This window comes from Wyeomyia smithii, chromosome 1 (assembly GCF_029784165.1).
Source record: "Wyeomyia smithii strain HCP4-BCI-WySm-NY-G18 chromosome 1, ASM2978416v1, whole genome shotgun sequence".
NCBI classification, from domain to species: Eukaryota; Metazoa; Arthropoda; class Insecta; order Diptera; family Culicidae; genus Wyeomyia; species Wyeomyia smithii.
In genome coordinates, this window is record NC_073694.1 from 181683197 (window position 1) to 181704246 (window position 21050).

The 21050-nt window shown below is 40.2% G+C and overlaps 1 protein-coding gene across 3 annotated transcripts in view; it reads left to right on the plus strand.

Annotated features, from left to right (window-relative positions):
- LOC129719069 (elongation of very long chain fatty acids protein AAEL008004) overlaps nt 1-21050 on the plus strand; it is a 199438-nt gene that overhangs the window by 99403 nt on the left and 78985 nt on the right. The window contains exon 1 of one of the 3 annotated variants that reach the window (XM_055670436.1): nt 1038-1658. The exons of the other annotated variants lie outside the window; for them this stretch is intronic. The gene's annotated coding sequence lies outside the window, so the exon portion shown is untranslated. Of the gene's footprint in view, nt 1-1037; nt 1659-21050 lie in introns of those variants that run through there. 3 annotated transcript variants of the gene reach the window in all.

Consider the following 21050-nt stretch of genomic DNA (forward strand, 5'->3'; position numbering starts at 1 on the left):
CTATCTTGTCGACATCGTGTGTTTGACAAGAAATTTACAATCTAGAATCTAGAATGTTAAAAATGTAAATAAAGTTGGAATGGATTTTTAGATGGAAATAATAAACTCCAAGGTTTAAGGGAGAATACATTATATCCAGTTTCTTCCCTACTTTTCTTTTTCCCGCGAAGGATTCCGAACGTCAAACATGAATCAGTATTGTTCTTTCGAACACACTATCCGTAAAACAAGAGTAAATTTCTACTGAAACAACAGTTGTTTGTTTACAAACAATCATCTAACCTCACTCAAACGAAAACGATCTAGCAAGCCTACTTGATTTGCAGATCAATCCACATTCCAGTTGTCCCGGAATATTCCAAGCCGTCCATCGTAATACGCAACAAATTGCATCCGGACTGCAATTAACAAACGCTTGATAGCACCGGCTATCACTGTGTATGGGAGAGACTGGCAATTTAAGTGTATGCTGCCAACTAGAACATTCTTGCTAACTGTCCGTCCGGTAATCTCGTCACCTTGTCGGAGTTGGAGCCCGGTTCCGTCACCAACCGAGTCTTGCGTAGCCACCAACCCTCTGCTAGTGCCGTCCCCATTCATTTCACTTATAGATACGTACTGGTTTCTGGTGCAACATAGCAAGCGTTGCAACAACAAGTGGTGTGTTGATCACACACAGTGCACGGCGGCGATCCACCTGACGACCCATTCTCCATATCCACCTGCGCCGCCCTCTAGCCGTTATCCACCCTCCGACCTCACATCACCCATTAAGCGATGAGCTCCGATGACTCTCACTCTCTATCATCGATACTCTTTTTCTCTCTCACCCATTTTCGCTGCCATTCTCATCATATCGGTTTTTGTCAAACGGCGATTAGTGGCTGTTGGTTGTATCTAGCTTCGTTAGTAGACACGTGAGTGAGTCCCACCGAGTGAGTGTCAACTACCTTCGGAACCCACCCAAACCAGCCCGCCTTGCGTGTCTGTCTGCCTGCCTGCCTGAAACATTGGCCGTTTAGCTCAAATTTAGTTTAGTAAACTTTCGATTGTCAGCGCGTTCGGATCGCACAAGCCAACTAATAGTTATACAAAGCACAGGTTTCGCGACGCGGCCTTTTGTCAACCTAGCTATATATTTTTTTCATGTGTGTGTCTCTCGAAGAAGTAGAACATCTCGAATTGGCCGGGGTGCTTGTTATGTGTTGGTTTCGGTTGTATGCGCGGGGATAAATAGAACCTGGAGTTGGACCAAACCAGGAGTCGAGTTCTATTGTTCATATCAAGTGGCGACGTGTGTTCAAAAGGGGAACAAAAAGTGTGTGTGTTCAGTGTCTGTCTCTCTGTGATTTGGTAGAGAGTACCATGCATTATTCTAGATCGTAGGAAGATCACGCGGCGAAGCCAAACTTATCGTGACTGTGTCTGATCGTTTTACTGCCAACAGTTAACGCTTTTCTCCCCGTTATCGCAGAGTGCTATTTTTTTTTTCTTAACGTGTATATCGTAAACAGCTGATTGTGATTCGTTAGTGTAGTGAAACTGAGTGCAATATAGATTCTAGTATAAAGTTCTACTCGACAAAAAAAAAAATCTTGCTTGGCTACGAAGAAGTGTGTCTTCCATCAAGATTTGCTCATCGCTTACTTCGACCAAAGGTGAATATCTCCGGCACTGTCGAAATGTGATCGTCTTTTTTTCTGCTTATTCATTTGGTTGCGATAGTTTGGGGCATTGACGATCACCAATGCCTTCCTCAGTCCCAATGCTAGGGGTAGGGGAAAGCGACAGCAGCGGGTCGGTTATGTAACCTTTAGTGGGGCTTGGTTTCTTTTTTATATATATTTTTTTTACTGCTCGCTTCGATGTGTAAATTTCCAAAATCCAAAGATAAAACAAACGTGAATTTCACAGCAGCCGCCACCGTCGTCAGCCAATGAGATCAGCTGCAAAGGCAAACGCATGATGAGAGAGGTTGAGCAAGTTGGAAGCGAGGAAGAACGACTGTGACGCGATCAACGGCGAAGACGACGACGACGGTGAAGTGCGCGCACGCGGTATGTGAACTGCTGATGATGGTGTGTTTAGTCATAGACAAATTGGGTCACACATTTGGCGGTAACAGCAGCTACAGCAGGACTGCCGCCGCGTTACGGATTCGGGTGGACACTAAACTGATAAAGCGCTGATGTGGCATGGTCGTTTCTTTTTTCCCTGGACTGATAGTGTTGCGAAATGAGATTAGTGATAAAAGATAAACAAATGGAACATATGTCAGGAAATTTAGAAGCCCTGCGTATCGGACGATGTGGGAAGTTGTGTAACAGGACCGGGTGGTGGTTATCAGTTTATCGTGATCGGAGCAAGCGTTGCCTACGGGTATGCCTTAGTTTCTAGAGTGAGCTGTTAAGAGACTGGTTGTGATTTCGGTGGCATTGGGAAATAAGAAAGAACAAGTGGTCAGCTTAGGTTTGGATATTTTGCAACTGATTCTCGTTTAACTTATATTATAACGTTCGAACAAATATAACACTAGTTGACAAAATAAAAAAAGGCACTTCAAAAGCACAAAACGAAAAAAAAATGAAAGATTATAGCTATTCAACCCTTCCTGTGAGTTTTGAGAAACTTACTTAAGTCTCTGAAAAAAAAGGTTACCGGCAGGTACACCACAATATTCCGGCTGATTTTTTTTGTTGATCACTGGCGCCCCGTAGCCACTCAACTCAGGGATTTTAAAGTGGTATTGGCGTTGGCAAAAATGTCTTCCTCAGAGAAGTGATAAATAAAAAGGTTACGAAAAGTTGTCTAACCCAATACAAGAGTGTTCGAGCAGTTTTCATGTGGCTCACAAAGTGCTCGAAAATGAAACAAATGTTTTCGAAATGAAAGCGACGGTTGACAGCGTCATTATCTGGTTATGACCTTCTTCTTTAAAGGAAATAGATTAATCATGTGTTCTAAAGATTTTTTTTACATTACGCGGTTATGTAGCTATGGAATTACAGTCACAACCAAGCTTATTCATCGTTTTGTAATAGTTTCCCGTTGTTTGTATATAAAAATTTAACCAAGGCATGAATTTCGATAAACACATTTCAATAGTTATACCTGTAATAGCGAATAAGGATTTTCCGTCGGACCACACCGGCTTTTTTCAATTTTTTCTTCACCTTATGTTTATTATAAGGCTGATACAAATTTCGAATTCTTTTTATGTCCAAGGTTATTAATGTTAGCAAAGGGGGTGGCAAGAAATAAATAACACCGAGACAAAAAAAAAGAAATATCTTTGATCAAAGTTTGTGTGCAAGTTATGACGTTTGTAACTTGCACTCAAATAAATTTTGAAAAATAACACTTTATTATTATTATTATTATTATTTATTTCGCTTGCCTTTTGACGACGCTCTCGCTGTCACTGGACTTGTTTGTTGCTGAATTAAGCATTTATGCTGTCGAAAACCCAATAAAATGAACAAAACGGTTTGAGCTTTTTTTTTCTTCCCCTTCCAAAACTCAAGATTTTTGAAGGGGGGAGGGGTGACATATAATGAAAATAAAATTTGTAACGGCCTTATTTTATTTGCAAAATTGACAACTGCAAAAATATTAAACATTCTTTTGACATCATATTTTTAGGGTATCGGCTCTATTATCGTCGGGTTTTATTGTGATTTTGTACAATTTTTCAATTTTAATTTAATAATTTATTGACAGATATGTATAAAATCTGAAAATATCCACAGGCAAAACCTTTTCTATATTAAAGGCAATCATCTTTTATACAATTCAAAAAAATGAAGCTGATGATGAACTTAAAGGCTAAAGGCACTACGGCTCTTAACAACTACGGCAATTTACAACTTCTTCCGGAGTGCCGCAAGGAAGCAATCTGGATCCTCTTTTATTCTCACTTTTCATTAATGACGTTGCTACTATTTTACCGCGAGGTACACGGCTCCTTTTCGCGGGCGATGTAAAGATTTTTTGGGTTTATAGCCTTGGATTAGAGAGACTTTCAAGAACTACAAAAGTTGCTTGATGCTTTCAGTGATTGGAGCAACCGTAATCTTCTTACCCTGTGTAGCAAAATGTAATGTAATTACCTTCAGCAGAAAGCGTCAATCAAATAGCTTTCATATAGCTTGTCTGGGTGAGCCCTCCAGCGTGTGGCCCAAGTAAAAGATCTTGACGGAGTTTTGGATAGCCAGCTTACATTTCGGGCACACTACTACGTCATTTCAAGAGCCAACAAGTAGCTGAAATTTATTTTTGAAATTGCCGATGGATTCCGCGATCCACTGTACATGAAAGCTAGGTGCTTGAATCAGCAGTTGTCGCTTGGTGTCCGTTCAACAAGGTCTGGATAGAAGCTGTTCAGGAAAAAAATCAACTAAGGCATCTTCTTTGGCATGATGCTATGAGGCTGCTTTCATATGAGCACCGCTGCTTTTAATTGGGGATTGAGACGTTGTAGAGAAGAAGATCTAACACACAAATTATCTTCGTTGCAAAGGTCCTGAAAAATGAAATTGATTCGCCGGCTATTCTCGCGAAATTGAATTTCTACGCTCCGGAAAGGAATCTTCGGAGACGTCAACTCCTGAACTTGAAGGCAAGTTTTAGTCGGTACGATCAGTATGATGCGATTAGGTTTATGCCAACGAGGTTCAACGAGGTTGCAGGACTGTTCGACTGCAACGAACCCATCAACACTTTTTTACGTCGCCTGCGAGATCGCTTATAATTTATTGTTAATCGTCTCTAGTTGTTCATTTTATTCATTAAGACAAACATTGTCAGAAACTCAGTATACAAGCTGAGAAATACAAAACCAAGTTTTAAAGACTACATTAACGAAATGGGAGCCTGTTGTAAACGGCTTCACGATACGGCAAAAGACAGTCTTATAATATCGAAAGGAAAATGAAGAGAGGTATATGACAAATCGGCTAGAGACTGGCAACCTATGTGGGGCGATTTAGTGCTAATTAAAGCAGTTCCAATGGGTACAGGACAAAAAAATGCCGAACTGCCTAGTCAACAAAGAACTTTAAAAAAGAATGGCAAAAAGTATAAAAAAAAGTTTAGAACGATTTTTTGCGGTAGGAACCCTCTGGAGGAAACTTGAAAAGTATTATTAATAAGGTGGCTAATACGGCTGCTGCCACAGGGGAAACCATACCTACAAAATCAGATCAAGACACGAAGTCAACATCCGAAGGTGTAATGTCAAGCAGTTCTACTCAAACACAATTGGGATTTAAGAATGTTTGGCCCGCAATCCGCACGAGAGTCACAAATAAAATACGGCCTTTTTACAATTGTCCCATGAACGTTCCAAAAATAATATGGAAACAGTTTTTGTAATCGAGTAGCTAACTAGCCTAAAGTATATTATAAAATTAAACCATAATATGACTTTTCTTCGAAAATTTTCATATATTTTGTAACAAGATTATAGCAGGAGTTGCATTTAAACAGACATTTTCTCAAAACGAGCAATAAATTTAATTTTTCGTGTTTCAAAAACATTCTTAATTTTCACGAATACTTTTTAAAAACTAGTTTTTCTAAAGGCGAATTAAAATTTTTTGGGGTAGGTGACATATTCTTCACATGCAAGTGGGATTGCATGTGAAAATAGCTCATGGCATTTATCACAACTTCAACTTGTTGTATGTTATTACTTCAAAAGAACACATTCAATCATTTCTAAATTTCATCGGCGAAATAAAAAAAAATCTCAAATAGCAATACAGGTCCGACTCGATTATATAGAGACTCGATTATATATAGTAGCGGAATTTTTTTTCCATTTCAAATATGGCTTATCTAAAGGTGATATGTCGTAAGGGAACATCTACAAAATACGTCACGTTGATGGAAAGGAAGGAGGGCTATGTGACAGAGTGTTGCAAACCATACGAAAAATTTTGAAGATCTACACAGAAGGATAGGAGGTCGAAAATAGCTAGAAATTTTTGTGCTTCATAGATAAATAACGTTTCCTAATTGGTTCATAAATTCAAAGAAAAATTATAAAAATTAAGCTTTTAGAAATAAATGAAAAAAATTAAAAATTCAAATAATTATTTAAAAATACATCTTATAGTTATATTTGACGTACGCAATTACGTACGCAAAATTGACCTTCAATATTGAATTCGATTATATATAGCGGAAAACTATTGGAGACTATATAAAATCGAGTCGGACTTGTATTCGGGAGTTGGCCGCGAATAAAAGGGGAAGCCTTGGTGCTACATTTCGTATCGGAACTTGACCTTCTGTTTACTATAAACAGACTTCGTAGCCAACTGGGGAGGGGAGCTCCGTAGCCGCAAGGTTACAGAGTCCGCCTTGATAAGCGGGTAGTCGTGGGTTCGAATCTTAGTAGAATCAGGCCATTTGGTTGCCATAGGACTTTAGCATGGGTTTATTTTCAGGCTCCCCACCAAGTACCCTTTCTCCAATCTGAATTCTACAGTACCTCTGTTGACTCTGCTTCTTTCAAAAATAAGTCCCTGTTATGATAAAACTGGTGCGAGTAACGTATGATAGTTCTCTCCAGGGAATTGTAATTAGGCGATATTGTTAGAATGGACAGAGACGCTCGGTATTGTAGAGTAGAAAGCTTGAATCGGAAAGGTAAAACTTACAAACAAGCACGGATATGAATGATAAGCATATCACTTACTTCAATAGTGATACTGCCAATAATATGAAGTGCGGAGTACAGAAAACACCTGGGCAATCTCTGGTCGCAGTGATGAGTCCACACAAAAAAAAAGCGCTAAGATCCTACTGACTTTAACAATCTCTCCTGAGCCGGGATTCGAACGTGCGACCACTGACCAGCATCATACCTCGAGACCAGTTGGGAGTGGTATTGGCCACAAATAAAATATTGAATTTTTGAACTTTGACACCAAAAATATTCATGAATGTATTGATGAAAATACGACTCGCTGTGACAATTTAGAAAAAAATAGATTCATTTCTGGTATCCCCTTTAAATATTACCTGGTTAAAAATACGTAAAATACGTTTTATGAAATAATTTGATAAATTTCAGACATCTCTTCAAGATACTTTCGTTTCATTAGGTGGGGCGAAATGCAGCACCACAGGTGCAGCTGACTTTAAGCCGGCGGTTGACTCTCGGCTTTATAAACAGAAATAAGCTAAGCTAAGTAAGCGGTTAACGCCGGTGCCGTTGTTGTGGAGTCGGTGTCGACTTGATTTTTATATTTTAATATTTCAAGCAGAAACAGGTGTTATTTATTGAATATTCGATTGTTTTCCGGACAATTTAAAACTTTATTTCATACGGGCTTAGCCATCACTATCTAGCCATCCTCTTCGAAGGAGATTGCGTTTTCTTGCGTTTGCGGATTTTTGCTCAAGTTAATGTGCTCAAAATTGTCGGTTAGTATTGACTGTAGCAGGGGAGACATAAAACCCGGCTTGGTAATTAATAGTCCGCCTGCGTATCGCGACGTTAGGCCATCATCGTACAGTGCAGTGACGAAATTCAAAACGACAGAGAAGGTTATATCTGACACACAACCGCATGATTGACGTAGGACAACGAGCAGCTATTATTCATTAACACACAACACAGTGAGCAGGAGAGTAGAAAACTAAAATTACCACGTCCTTAATACTTGGTCAAGTCATCGGTTTCAATTTCCTCGCCGCTTTAATAGGCAACGCAAGTCTTTTTTTCAACAGATCCAGGAATAGTTCCTTGCTCCTGACGACGCTTTCGGCACGCTTGTACTTCGACATTTCAAAATAAAATTATATATTCACCAGTTTTCCGAATAAAAATAAATTATCCAATTCATTCGCTTTACACCTAATGAATGAGCTGCAAACCCGCTGCATGCTCACTTTATTTATCGAGAAACGTTATTCGATTTTAGTCTAAAATTGGTATATCTTACTGAGAACAAAAGTTTGATTTGAAGGTTTCGTAAAAATGAAAATGAAAGAGGAAATTTGTAACGATAATTTTTCAACACTCTTCGCATTTTTATATGTATTTATAAAGAAAAAAAAAACATTAACTAATCAATTGTAGATTTGTTTGTCCTGATAAGTGTTTGCAGTGGAGTAATTTCCCCTCAATCATTGAACAAAAATCGAATTCCGTCTATCATTCAGTTTGCCTATTCCGCAGTCGGAAACTGTCAGAAATGCCACACAAGAAGCGAAGCCAAAAAGAAATCAGGCACAATTCGATCCGATTGCCTTTCGCTTCAACCGCCCGCTCCCCCGCCGCCTGCTTCCAATGTCCGCATCTGCTGCTGCCTTCTTCTTGCTCCTTTTCATCCTCTGCTGCTGCTTCTGCTTCAGAAGCCAGATTGGAAATAAACGCACGCGGCGTGTGTACTAATTTTATGCATGTACAGAATCTTGAGACTATGTTCCCCCAACAACATTGCAATTGAATTCTGACACACACTTTTTTCTTTTTGCACTTGATGATGCATATGAAAGGCAACAGCTATACAACTTTTTCTAGCTCCGTCACTGTCGCTTTCAGTTACTCTCTGAGGCAATGAAAACAATCAGCTTCATAAGCGTAGAAGCGAGAATGACGGAGTTTGCAAAAGGTTTAATAGTTGTATGCACTTCATATACATAATCTCTCGGAAGATATTTAAAAACCGCTGCTGATGATTCTGTTTCAGAAGCCAGACTGGAAATGAACGCGAGTCGCAGGTCTGTGCTGCTTTTATGCATGAAAATGACACCATCTCTTCCACGGGAACAGTTGGATGATTGATAAAACGACCAATCACGTGGTAGCGATGAAGATGCGAGATGTAAAGGCAATATTTGGTACATTTTTGCGATATCTGTGGATGGGAAGCGGGCATGTGGCATGCTTTAAATAATAACTATTATAACATACGATGCCGTACTGTTGATGGTAATAACAAATCTTGTAAAGTACAGGAATCGAAAAAGGTATAAACCATAAACATATGTGTCTATTTTTTTAATACTGTACATGATTGGAATGTTAAATATAAAACGTTTCACGAGATGCGAGAAAAACCTCAAAATGAACCCTTACGAAAAGACGTAGGCCTACGTCAAAACACCTTTCATGTTTTAAACTGGAAGAGTAAGGCATTTCAAAAATACCTCCGAAATTTATTGTCATACATACCGTACTTCATCAAATTTCGAACATTTAAGCTATGATGTAACTTCTTGCACTGAAAAATCAACAAAAAATTAATTTTTTCGTCAATCTTAAAGGTTTAACATGTTGGTTATTTTGTTGTTGTTGCAATCATGTGCTATTTATTTAGATTCAAACATATTTTGTTTATGAAATCTGAGAGCTCATTAAAGAATCCGTCTTTTTAGATGATATTGTATTGTGCTGTATTGTATTTCCAGTAAACCTTAGAATAGTTAATGAAAAGAAAATAATTAAAATATACAGTCCCTCTACAATTATGGGTCAGTCAGTTCAACAATGGATATGAAATCGGAAAAATTATCAACTACGAATTTTTTACTATCTATCTCTGTGTTCTGATGTATATTTTCGATCAGCAATTAGTTTCACTGCAGTTGATGCGTGTAAATCGGTTGGAACGGTAAATATCCCTTACATAGCAAAAGACACAATTATGGGTCAATTTTGGCATTCAAAATCATTTTGTCTATAATATCGTCAAAATACATAACACAAGTTATTTTATTGTTGTATAAGCTTGATAATAAGTTATTTTTTTCAGTCCTGATGCATCAGCATATAAAAGTAATAAAAATAGCCAAAATGTGGACTGACCCACAATTGTGCACTGCCGAATGTAACATTACTACAATTATGGGTCACTTCACTTATTGCACCGAGCAGAGTTATAATTTTAAGGGATATTTTCAACTTTAAATCATTTCAATCGTATAAATGAGGTTACGAGTTATAAAAAATATCACTGATAATGAAATTTGTTCAGTTTCGTGAGAACAGGCGTATTTGCGTAAAAGTGACCCATAATTGTAGCTGATCCATAACTGTGGAGGCACTGTACATGCTATTTAAATAGTTGAAATACTCCGATCGAATCAACCTTTTATTCTCTCAAGGACTTTCTCTAAACTATTTTTGTGTATATATTTCATATTGGTTGTCATTGTTATTTTACCACACATAAGTTTTTATCATTAAATTGAATTTGAATATGAGCTGTAATAAACGGTAGCAAAACTTACCGCAGCCATAAATAGTTTGGCAGGCCATTGCTTTAACACTTGACACTTGCTCTCACACTGTGTAATACGGTGGTGGCCCCCGTAAGGATTTACAGCCAAATTTAACGCATATTTGGCCGTTCTTGTTATGCACTTCGAATTACGACTTTGGCACTCCGTTCGATCGATCCCTCTTATTTCGGGTTTCGTTTTGGTTGCTTTTACTGCTTGCGGATTCGCAGGTGCAGTTGAATTCATCTTTTGCTCGACCGCTTTTATTACACTTTTAGCAAAAACGTGTCAATTTTCAGTTTATCCTCATTGAAATTACCGATTGTTTTTCGCGCGGTTTCTCACTTACTTGTACACCAACAAGATTCGATGTTGTTCTGCTTGAAGCCCGCACTATTGAAAAAACATTGAGATGACAGCCTAATGTAAGCACCGGAACATCGCCTCCTTTGTTTGTAGAGAAGCACCGACGCAGGATTTTGATAGTATGTAGTAGTAGGTTCTTGAAACGGAAAAATTTGCCCTAGAGATCGAACTCGAATCGCGCCAATTGGATAAACTAAAAATCCACAAACCACTTCGCCATTGAATTGTGTCTCAACCAGGGGTCTATAAACGTCAACATTTTGCCTACCAATCATAAATTCATCACGGCGGTAATTTTCATTTCAACTAATACAAAACTTATCTTATTCATTGAAAGTTCACATTGTACTGAAAACAAATGTTGAGCGCTTGTTTTTTTTTTCATCTAAAACGACATTTACTCGTGAATAAGTCTACCGAAAAAATGGGACGTTTACTCTTTTTCACTTGTTTTAGGGCAAACCAACCGAAAAGTGGGTACCAGAAACGCTGGTACCAGAATCAATGAGTGGTAGATGGAAAATGTATGGAGTTTGACAGCCACAAGAGCCCCCTGGTCTCGACAGCCAGCAGGCAGGTTCGAACATACCGAAACCTCGCTCTTCCATTATGCGTCGTCGCGCCGCTGGCTGCCACCGTCGCGTCGTCAGTCGTTATGTCATTCATTTGCATTACGCGTGACAGCGAGCGACTGTCTTGCGAACGAGTGTTCAATACATATATGTGTACGGTATGCGCGGTATCCCCTAGCGGGTTGACCCCCGGACACCGCGCTAGGCAATTTTCGTAATTTGACTTCATGAGCGATCGTGATAAGGTCGTAAAACGCTAATAGTCTTCTTTTATTTGCTACCAATTTTCAGTCACACCGCCGGAATCCCAAATCAGAACCACCGTTGGGGTTTCGCTACTTCGCAGCGGTATGATTAGTAGTGCCAAAAAAAAAATCACCGCCTAACTGCAGCAATGCCACACCCACCCCGTGCTGCTCGTGGACAAAGAAAAGCCTTCGGCGGACCGGTTCGAGAAGTTCCATCGAATGTCGGTTGCTTGCGTAAATTGTCATCGTCTTACGTTTAACCTTTTAGAATTTTTGTCTACGGTTATGACAACGGGAATGCAAATGACGACTAGGGATGGCTTGAAACGCAAAAACCAAAACCAAAAATAGATTCCAACGGTGTGACGTATGAACGTGTGCTGCAGCGACTAATGAAGTTGGCTACAGTACAATTTAAACCAGCACCGCAGTACGGTACAGTCGATCGGTCCGTAGCGTGTTTTGTTTTGACTGAAACTATGATACGTGTATTGAAAACGATTGCAAAATATAAAAAAAAAGACACAGCAAAGTGAGAGGCTTCTTCGGTGGGTCAACTGTAGCTGAAGAAATTGCAAAGCAACACACTATTGGTCAACCTTGGATTGCCGGGCAGCCGGCTTTTTGAATGTCAAAAGTTAGGCTCGCTTTGAAGAAGTAGCTTTGGGTTGGAGTCGAATTTCACTGCTTGAGCTCCGATTGTTTCGCGCACCACTTTTCCGAACAAGCGTCAACAACATTTTCGATGACGTTTGACTTTTCGCTGCTTACGCTACACATCAATCACGGCGGCGACGAGGCACACAAACACTCACACACGCTCGGAGGTCGATGGCAGTAGGCCGTTTGCCCCTTTTCGTCGTTTATTACTACACAAATTTGTCAAAGATCGCGAAAGGGATGAAAAGGGTAAAGCACAACGACGTGCGAAGACAAGGAGGATTCAAGAACGGTCGATGATGTCATCGTGTCTCATCGCTCCGCGTGTAATCACGTATAACGGGAGCGATCGAAGAGCTATCGTGAGTGCCAAGATATAACAAATCGAAAAAGAGCGGGAGAGAGAGAAGAATGAGTTCTAATGCTTTCACGGTCGATTTCGTACTGGCGGAACAAAAATAGGATACACGTATAACTAGACATAATTTGGGCAAGATCATATTGGAACTATAATTCATACCTTCGATCGATTAAAGGTTGCGAAAAAAACACGCAAAGGTCAACTCAGCTACGTTACTCGACCTTGGCTTTCTGCCGGAATTAATTACACCCATTTTCCAAGTTTATCGATCGAACGACCGACCAGAGCAGCGAAGCAACTGTCAACCTGTTGAAGAGCCGCGGCCGCAAGTAGTAAGGTCACAGCCTCCTTCGACCGCTGGTATGTATGTACATGCACACATCACGCCTACCGTGATTCCTCCGGCTTGCTGGCCTCAATGCACGAGCGCAGCCCCCCCGAAACCGCAAGGAAAACATAGAGCCAAAACACGAATCGAGAAAGGCATGCGATTGTGCGCCCCCAAGGCAAATGCTGCGGCCGCATGGTGACCGAACGAGACTAAAAGTACTGTGCGTGTGTATCGCGGGCGCAGCAAAGGAGAGCACAGGTATTACGTAAGAGCGCCACACACTCTCTCTACTGGTTCTGCCAGACGGTTTTCCCTGTCCCGTGCGGTTCGCCACAGTACAGATTATGGACTGCTCTCCAGTACATTCACTAATTGGTTTGGGGCGATTTCGGAAATTGTAAAAAAAGTTTCGAAATGTGAAACTTTTACAATTGCACGCTCTTTCAAAGGGACAAAGTTGCTCGTGGGTTAACTAAGGTCGCCAACAGAAGCCAATAAAGTGTCCGATAGGACTGCACCAACTTCGCAACGAAATCTGGCGAACGGCACGTGACTGGCCCATCTCCACGGTGATTACTCTTTTTATAGTCAAGCCAGAGTCCAGCGGAAAACAAAGCCAAGGAGAAATCAAACAAACGAACCAAAATTTCCCAAAATAACCAGAACCATGATTTAGGTGTATTACTGCCTAACTAACTGAATGGCTTTCGCGCAGGTGTTCTCCACCGTGCCGGTGGATGGTGCCGCCAGCAAGTCCAGCAAGTCGATTGCAGACCGCGTGTCCTTTTTATGTGTCACCCACATTCACCGTCCTACTTCTAGTTTTTTTCCCCAGTTTTCGGTTCTCTCTCCCTCGGTCCTTCGGATTCTTCCACAACCTACCAAGCGGCAGTTTATTGGATTAATTGAATCGGCCACTTTGGACAGTGTTAGGTTACAGGATCGTCCCTTTTAGAAGATAACGGACAAAAGTGCAGCTTAGTTTCACTACATTGTAGCGGAAAGATTAGGGTTGTTATCAGCTTACTGTACACCAGATTGATGCTCAACAGAAGCAAAGTTTTTGTGGTAGGCTTGTTCTACCTAACATTGAAAACCTACTAACCAAGCGGCGGGTATCATAGCAAGCATGGAACTTTTTATGATATGTTTATTGGTGGTCTGTTCAAGATTGTGTTTTCAATAAGAGCACTACATAAATAAACCAATATCGACAGCAAACGACGATATATTTTTTCCCGCTTTCTTGGAATTTCTCTTTAATAAGGTTTGCCATTTCACAATGGAGAGATACACCTTCGAACGCGAGTCGAGATTATTAAAATTTACTACCGAAATTGGGAGTCAGTGATCTTAATTTTAAAAGTGCTACGTCCAATTTATGGTCGTCATAATCGCCCTATCAGATCAACAATCGAACGGAAAATTTGAATCCACAGGCATAGTACTGTGTCCTTTTTCACGTGGAGTTATGTTTCATGGCATCATATATAGGGATACATATACAAAACCGAAATCACTGAACCGAAATGCGTAAAACTCAGTCAGTATCCCTAGGATTTCCTTCATTCTTACAGCAATCGATTGGAAAATTAGGTATGCCTTCACAAAGATGCGAAATAATTTGAAAAGAGTAGAGCCTTGTTGAATGCATGTTTTGACCAACCTGTGCTGAAACAGAACCTACTTCCCCAGCACAGTACAGTTGTTGTTTTACTCGCTCTTGTCTCAGAGATCACGTATAAAAGCTAGCATGCAGAAATTTAGTCTTCATTGGATAACGGATTACTGCAGCAAGAGGACTGTTGGTCTATTGGAAACTGGCTCGACCCGCAACCGACAAAGTAAGGCTGAGTAAGCAACTCATTCGATAGTAGCGTCCCACAGTAGACGGACCAGCCGGCGGATCGCTGCACTGCACAGCATTACTGAACATGGACATGGGCATGTTGGTAATTTTGACAGGAACTATCGCGTCGCGTTTACTACTAATAGCTGTGAGTGTGGCTGATGTTATATTGGAAATGATACGCGTCTTCGCTTTGCTTTCAGTATAACATCAGCCTAACATTAGCCTGTGCCGGTAGCGTGAGTGTATATCGTTACGTCTTGTTTGCTTGCTTGCGGTGTGTGCGGAGCGGGATTTCCCAAGAAAACTAGAATCGAGAACGTGTCATCGGTAAATGACAGTCCAAAACGCTGCTAAATCAAACAAACTTGTAACTATTGTGGAAGATACTAAATCTTTTTAGAATGCCCTAAATCATAATTGGAGAAGCCGCGTTAAAGAAACCGCGTAAATTCTGAAATCCGCGTAAAAAAACCGCGTAAATTCCGGAATCCGCGTAAAAAACTCGTAAATTTTGCAATCCGATTGAAGAGAAACCGAAATCCGCGCAAAAAAATACCGCGTTAATTCCGGAATCCGCGTAATGAAATAACCGCGTTAATTCCGGAACCCGCGTAAAAAACTGCGTAAATTCCGGAATCCGCGTAAAAAAAGCCGCTGTTCTGTCACTCGCCAAACAAGTGTATAGTCGAGCTCATGCTTTTCTTTGAGATCATTTTTTGACGCGGTCGGTGCAGCTATTGAAAATGTTTTGCTTTTCATGCCATACACTTTTGATTGTTCGACACGCCAACCGAAAGTTTTACGCTAAGTAATCGCGTATAAAAGCTAGCATGCAGGAATTTAGTCTTCATTGTATAACCGATTACTTCCTTTGTCATTCCCTAGTTTACGATTTTGGCGTAGAGTTACGTCTTACGGCAACTCGAAAATTGTCGAATTCCACTAATTATACACACTTGAAATAAAACACCGAGTTCGTTAAAATTTACCGGAATCTCAACAGCTGAACGTTCGGTGAAATCTTCGGTGTTTCCGAAAATTACCGAACAGCTTGTGAAAATACCGGTGGCAGAAAAAGTGGTTTTCAAATGAGCCTGCCGGTACCGTCTAAAATCAAACCAAATTAACTAGATTACCTACGAAAAAAGCTGGCCAAGCGAGGCCAGAACTTCGCCGGACCGTCATGTGATTGGATGAACGTCAAAATCCGCTCATGGAGGCACTGTTGCTTGTACACCTGGTCATTCACGGTTGATCCGGTGATGCAAACCTTTTTTTGCCACAGCCGCAGATCCCCTGTCACACCTTTAGCTTCCAAACGAACTTTACAGCAAACGCGAATATAAACCGCTTGGCGACATCACCCTTGCGCTTGGACGTATAGAATTTCTGTCCTGAGAGCTACGCGAAATCCATTCTTACATTCCTATGTCTCATCGTCCCTTGCAGCCGTCGAATTTGGTCAAGACGTTCTCATGCAGCATTCTAGCGCGGTGATTTGCAACGAGACTCTGCCTCAGGGTCCTGTTGGGATGCTTACTGGCGTGGAACGACCGCAGGTCTTCACGCCGACAGATTCGTCGAACAATGCTGTATGGTGCCAAATCACGCAGGATGATCCCGGGATGTGTCCGAACTGCTCCGTAGACTTTCAATCGTTGCTGCTTGTCGATCGTTCCACTTCTGCGGTTGCTGTGATCAGCGCAATCCAGCGTTAGAGTTTATTAGATCGTTTCAGCACGTTGTTTAAGGTTGATTTGGGGAATTTGAGACACGTCGCAATTTTTGCATCAGACCACGTCGGATTCTCAACGTGAGTGTGCAAAATTTTCCCACGTCTTTCACGTTTCATCGTCGGAAACTTTTGATTTGCCGATTCGAATTTGATAAAACTTTCACCACTATGTAAACAAATCTTCGTCATTACGGCGCTGTCATTGGTTTTTCGTAACCGTCACTAGAGGCGCCACAGTAAATAGAAAGCTGCGACCAAGTATTGAGTAGATCTCTGATTCCAAAAGACAACTTTTTTCTGTAAAACCTAGTATCTTCTATCAACACTCAAAATTAATTATTGAAGTAAACTTCAGCCTGTTTGGACTCATAAAGCTCCTACAAATTGGACGTGGCAATGTTATGCAAACTTCTTCTTCTAAATTCTCATTAAGAAACGCAGTATTAACGTTCCTCTGTGGTGGTGTTGTTCAACCTCTCTCCAGCACCTCTTTTCGCCTTTGCCACATTTATAACACGCTCGGATTTTCCTTTTCTTCTTTCTCCTGCGCTAGTGGATGGCAACTCGATGAGCGGCCATTGCTACATTGGACAGTTGTAACTACTTGTTGGTCTCCTCCCTGTTGTCCTCGGCATCTAAGAGCAAGCTCCGAATGTCGACCAGTGACATTGTGGCCATATCGCCCTGAGGCATCACCGCGATGGCTGTTGTGCCGATCCAACAGAGTGTTCAACTTCTCGCTTACCGAATTGATCTGGATGAAACGGTGGCCCACTGTCCGCAGGTTGTGCAACTTCCGTCGGATAGAGGAGAGTGACTAAGATAGACAGAATTCAATCGGTCCAGAATGGTTTTAACGTACGCGCACTCCAGTACGAACCATGGCGTCATTTCCAAAAGGTAGCCAAAAGATAATGACCACATCGCCGTCCTCCTTTAGACGCTGCTGGTATTTGGTCACATTTAAAGCTGCCCCCACTGGTCTGCCGTTATCTCGCAGACTGACGTATGCGACAGCGAGTAAAATTTTAGTACGAAGCTTTTTCCAAAAACGTTTGTAGAATGAGTGTTAGGGCGAATTTCAACAAACTGATCGGTACATAACCCATTAATATGATCACGAAACATTGCCGAACGTATGATTTGAAGAAAAATGTTTATTAACTTAAGTTATGTTACCAACGTCATGCTGTTGTAGAAACAGCGATTTTAATTTCACTGTTTCTACTACCGACTGACGTACATCCATCTATGCGACAAGTCGCTCAAAAAAAAAATTTTTTTTTTCATAATCAGGCAAATAGTCGCGATTCGAGAATACTTTTTCGGTAATGAATTTAGTTTGAAATACAATAGCATTCGTGGCCTCTGCCATCTTTTATCTGAACTTCTTCCGTACAAAAAACAAGTGCGCTTTAGTTGTCCACGATCATGGAACAAGCTTCATGGCCTTAGAGTGCGTCCTCCGGAGTCCAAAAAGGGTAATATTTCTCGCCATAGGACCTCGACGAATTTCTCTGCTAATATCGTCCTTAATAATGACCAATTAGCCTAGGTGAACGCACTTGTCAACTACCTCGATTTCATCCCCGCTAAGCTGAATCCGTGGACGGAGATTACCACGGTCATCCCTGGGGTCGATTGAACGCGTTTGTACATCATCCCGATTATGGAAAAATCCATATTGAGTTGTACTCGATAATTTTGGGATGTTTTCCAGAGAACAGAAGTCGTCATCTTGGATTTCAACAAGCCCTAATTTCTGGCCTCTGGGTATTATTCTAGCTCCGGAAATTCACATATTGGATATCTGGGTATCTGAACGTTTTGGTCCATTATTAAAAAACCAGAAGTTGCCATCTTAAAATTCAAAATAGTCTCTGGGGGCAACTCTTGGCTTCTGAGCATCTTATCGATCATTTTAAGCTGTTTAAAAAAATTGTTTCATATATGTGTTTTACTTGTACGGAACCTTTCTTTTGCAGAGAAGAGAGAGGTGTCGTACCACTATAGAAATATTTTCCGCTCCCAAAAACTTCTACATGCCAAATTTGGTTTAATTTGCTTGATTAGTTCTCGAGTCGTTGAATGGTTGGGTTGGATTTACGTCGTTTTCGTGAATTATTGACGGTATTTTTTACACTTTTGATAAAATTTTGGTGCCTGTAGGTCCGATTTGGTGTGTTCTATCGTTTAATCGCAGAAAACACAAATCGGCCACTTTGGCGTTTACGTCAGTCTGCGAGATTACGGCAGTGGTTTGGCATCTCTTCGACAAACAATTGCCAGACAACCCTGCGAACTCCTTATGAGATTCGGTGGAGACCTATGTACAGCAAAAACAAAACGAAGTTCTAGTAGTACAAATACCGACTACCTAGTCTTGAACTCAGCGATACATATTATCTCCTGACAATCAAAAAAGACTATGTGCCGCAAACTCTAGGAAAACTATGTTCTTGGGCCCATAACCTTTTGGTCGGTGTATCGTCGTACCAAACTAATAACACCTTCAGTTCTATCTGATTCCAAACAATATCTTTATTTTGTAAAACCTAGTGTACTATACCCATATATCATACATGTTCTGTTAGCGATTGATAAAGTCAAACACAATGTCATTGTTTCAACTGTTTTTAACGCATCTTTGTACAGTCCTATACAGTGCGCATCTCGGCTATTCAAATTGTCATTCCATTTTTGAATCCTTCAGCTTTATTAGGGCGGTTCATCATTATTAGGCTGCGCACTGTTTCCAAAGCTGATTGAATTTAGCGCATCAGTGTCTTCAGTAAAGTTGTTTCATGAATTATTCTGCATGTTATAGAAGTTTAAACTATTTTCAATTTCAATTTTGTGATTTTCTACCATTTTTACAGCGTTCTACAATATTATTTGCTATAACGAAACAAACAATTTCTTTGTTTGTTTTTTTTATAGCAAACAACATTGTAGAAAATAGAAATATTGTAGAAAATCACTATTAAATATTAGGATGAAAAAGTGATTTTTTCATTTCAATAGGCAAATAGAAGTATGGTGTCTTCAACAAAGTTGTTTCTTTTAGAATGTGCTACAACTATGCCGGACAAAGTAAATTCTTAGATGCAAAAATGAAAAAGGTAAAATTCGTTTTTCAATATTAGGTGGATTAATCTGCAACTTCTATAAAATGGAGAATAATTAATTGATCAACTTTGCTGAATGCGCTGCGCCCTCTAAAATCAAGTTTACTGGATCATAATAATTTCGCTCACGTTTTGCAGCTTTGGACAGGGTTACGAAAATAACTGAAGGACAATGACAGCAAATTTTCAACTAATCCGGCTCTCATTGTATTGCACAGCTCTCTCTGCTCCCCACACGTTCGGTAAACGGTCCGACAGCAACTAACGACAGCACACATGCAACTCCAAACGGGCTGTTATTTTTCATCTCCTTATGAATGTTGGTTCTTCCAAGCTGTCGCAAATGACAGCCTGTAATCTTCCGACATCCTTCAGCACGAATCCGAGCGGAATGTCAGGTGATTATGATTCACGACAGTAAGGCCGATGAAAGGATGAAAGTGAGATGGTGCGAAGCACGTTTTTTCTGACATGGGGAATGGAAACGGTTTGCTTTGTATTCAATATGCCACCGGGCTGTGAAAAAGGAGAAACGAAAAAGTGCGAGTCGATGACAGCCGCAGCCGATCATCAGGCTGTCAACAGCAACAGGACATCCTCAAAATGAGCAAACTAGGCTGTCATGTCCGAACGATCAAAATACATACGCCAAAATGAACTGTCCTGCGCAACACAATACAGTTTCGTTGCCTTGTGTAAGCTGTAGCTGTATGTGAGCTCTCATGAATAACATATTCAAGAGGCTGTTGGAATGAAAGAAGAGAAAAGTCGTCAGTATAGTGTCGTTCTCCAGTCTTTTTCCTAAGCTTGGCTTTGGAAACAGCGTGGGGTGGTGCATAAATTGATGATTAAACAAAAAAACTTCGTAAAAACGCGTTATTTGGGAAACGTCGAAGAAAAACCGTCTAAAAATAACCTTACTGTACATAACATTTCGATATTTCTGATGTTGTTGGCATTTTTCCGACATTTTTCTGAAAATTTTCACATTTTGACATATGTGAAACTGTTAATATGTTCATCATATTTTTGACATACTTGACGTTTCAGAAAATTTTCGCATTTTGACATATGTGAAACTATTAATATGTTTATCATTTTCCACAGTGGTACCATGATTTTCAATTGATGACATTTTTGATTTCAATGTTCTACAATGCTAAAGATCCGTTAATTTTAGGCAACTTAAAAAAAGTTTTTTTTCATCTTTAAGAATGACCGATTCAGTTCGAAAAATCACATTTTTCACCCTTACTTTTTTACTTAAATTTTCACATTGAAATAGTCTTTGAACGCCGTTTAGGGTATGAACCAACGAGCGAATACGGGTTAGATTATTCTCGGCGAAGATTCATTCCTACAATTTTGAGCACGATTGAATCACTTCGGGCTCCGAAATAGGGTGACCATAAAAAAAAACAGTTTTATTCGATGTATTTTATTTTCAGAAATTCATAACTTTTGAATTAGTCGATCGAGTTTTGATCTTTTTAGATCTAATTTAAGGGAATTTTTCCCAAGTTTTGAGAGAAAACACTAAAAATATAAATCTGTGCAC